Here is a 2,700-nt window from a genome sequence, read left to right as displayed (position 1 = left end):
TTTGTCCTTCTGGCTTACTTCACTCTGTATAATAGGCTCCAGTTTCATCCACCTCATTAGAACTGATTCAAATGTATTCTTTTTAATGGCTGAGTAATACTCCATTGTGTATATGTACCACAGCTTTCTTATCCATTCATCTGCTGATGGACATCTAGGTTGTTTCCATGTCCTGGCTATTATAAACAGTGCTGCGATGAACATTGGGGTACACGTGTCTCTTTCCCTTCTGGTTTCCTCAGTGTGTATGCCCAGCAGTGGGATTGCTGGATCATAAGGCAGTTTCCTCCTTTTGTGTTTATTATTATCACATTGTGGGGGGAGGTGATACACATACCTAATATAAAATTTACCCTCTTAAAAATTGTTCAAGTACAGTGTTGTTTACTATTAGTCCCCATGCTATACAATGGAGCTCATCTTTTTATTTTAATTGGAGTATAGTTGCTTTACAATGTGGTGTTGGCTTCTGCTGTACAACAAAGGGAATCAGCTATATGTGTATATGTATCCCCTCCCTCTTAGACCTCCCTCCCAAACCCCTCCATCCCACCCATCTAGGTCACCTTCCTGCATAACTGAAACTTTGTACCATACATCAACTTTCACCAGGGAAAGTTTATGTAATATAAATTCTGTATTTAAATATATGCAGAAATGCACAGTCAAAATAATTATGTAAAAACATCGTGATATCATACTGAAAATAGATGGACAGAAGATAATAAGGAAGGGCGTATAGCCAGTCTTGAATTTCCTTCTTTTTATTTCATCACCTTTCTCCCCACCCTTCACACGTCTTCTTTCTTTGTTCTTTTCTAATGACTCAGGGATGAAAATTTCTAAAAGTGCAAGAAATTTAAAGTATGTAATGTGATGATTTGATATACATACATATTGTGAAAAAAATTCCCACAATGAAGTTAACACATTCATCAGCTCACATATTTATCTTATGAGTTTAAGTTCTACTGTCTTAACAAATTTCAATTATGCAATACAGTGTTATAGTTGACCAACTATAGTCAACACGTTATATATTGGATCCTCAGAATTTATTTATCTTGTAACTGAAAGTTTATATCCTTTTACCAATCACTCCCAATTTCACCCACTTCCAACCCCTGGTAACTGCTTTTCTACTGTCTTTCTCTATGAGTTTGAGGTTTTCCTACACTCTGTTTATCTCAAAATCTTTAGTGTTAAGTATGATTTTATGAGAAACTGATGCATGCATGCATGCTAAGTCACTTCAGTTGTGTCCAACTCTGCAATCCTATGGGCAGTAGCCTGCCAGATTCCTCTGTCCATGGGATTCTCCAGGCAGGAATACTGGAGAGGGTTGCCATGCCCTTCTCCAGATCTTCCCAACCCAGTGACAGAACCATGTCTCTTACATCTCCTGTATTGGCAAGAGAGTTGTTTACCACTAGTGCCTCCTGGGAAGCCCATGAGAATCCAGTAAATTTTAGATAATAGGAAGGTAGGATGAACTTGACTACTCTTGGGGATACGCTCTGACTTTATATGTTGATTAGCCAGTGAAATATTGGGATTATAAAAAGACAACAAACATGTTTTCTATTAAATGAACAGTCAGATAAATTGAGATTGGGAAGGCCCCATCCAAGCAAGTTGGCTTGGCCATAACTTATTTTTGAAAATTAATATACTAGAATTATATATACATCACCCTTGGGTCCTTAGTTCATGGCACACTATAGTGAAAAATACATCTTTCACATGTGTCAAAACTTCAGAGCTGACTACCATATACCCTGGACCTTTACAACTTCATTAAGTTGACAAATGTCACCTAATGAGGCCTCCTGGGAAATGATTCTGGTATACATTGTCCACAAGGGAAAGCTAGACATCCATTGTAAGTGTATTTTGTTTGTTATAATCTTACCCAGGCTTTTTTTTTTTTTTTTTTTTTGAGTAACATCGCTTTACACTGCCGTGTCAGTTTCCTCTGCACAGCAGAGTGAATCAGTCATATGTATAAAATACATCCTCTCACTTTTGGATTTCCTTCCCACTTAGGTCACCACAGAGCACCAGGTAGAGTTCCCTGTGCTATACACTAGGTTCTCATTAGTTATCTATTTTATATGCCATGCTAATCTTCTCTGTATTGCTCCAATTTTAATATATGTGCTGCCCAAGCCAGCACCAGCTTATTTTGACTTATATTTATCAGTGGTCAGTGTATGAAATTATTTTATATTGATTGATACCATTTGTTATGTATTTGGCTTAAATATTGAGGACATAACGATAGAATAAAATTTATTGATAAAACATTTTATTGCTCACTGTAAAAGCAAGACAGAAAATATTTGCAAGATAGCTTTAAAATCTGTGCTTTTAAATGAAAAGGAGCTTTTTAGAAAGAAGTTGCATCATCTAATTTATGGAAATAGTAGGCACCAAATAAATTTCAATGTGTTTTTTTCAATTATAAAAAAGTACTTAGATACTTCTAGGACAAGAGGCATAGTTCTGGCTATTATAGAGAGTACTTAAAAAAAAAAAAATGACAGTCCAGCATAGGAGTTGGGCCATAATAGAGAGTAATAATTGTCATACCAGAGTTAGGATAAATCACTGGGGAGGAAAAGATTAAATCCAGATGGGCTCAGGAAAGTCCTGTGTGGAGATGGTGTTTACACCAATCTTTAAAGGATGGAAGTTCTC

The 2,700-nt window shown here is 36.4% G+C and overlaps 1 pseudogene; it reads right to left on the bottom strand.

Moving 5' to 3' along the window:
* Positions 1 to 2,081: 2,081 nt before the first annotated feature.
* On the bottom strand, positions 2,082 to 2,176 carry LOC139186309 (U6 spliceosomal RNA; annotated as a pseudogene).
* Between the last annotated feature and the right edge of the window lie 524 nt (positions 2,177 to 2,700).

This window comes from Bos indicus, chromosome 12 (assembly GCF_029378745.1).
Source record: "Bos indicus isolate NIAB-ARS_2022 breed Sahiwal x Tharparkar chromosome 12, NIAB-ARS_B.indTharparkar_mat_pri_1.0, whole genome shotgun sequence".
NCBI lineage: Eukaryota > Metazoa > Chordata > Mammalia > Artiodactyla > Bovidae > Bos > Bos indicus.
This window is presented reverse-complemented; position numbering and strand designations above follow the sequence as displayed.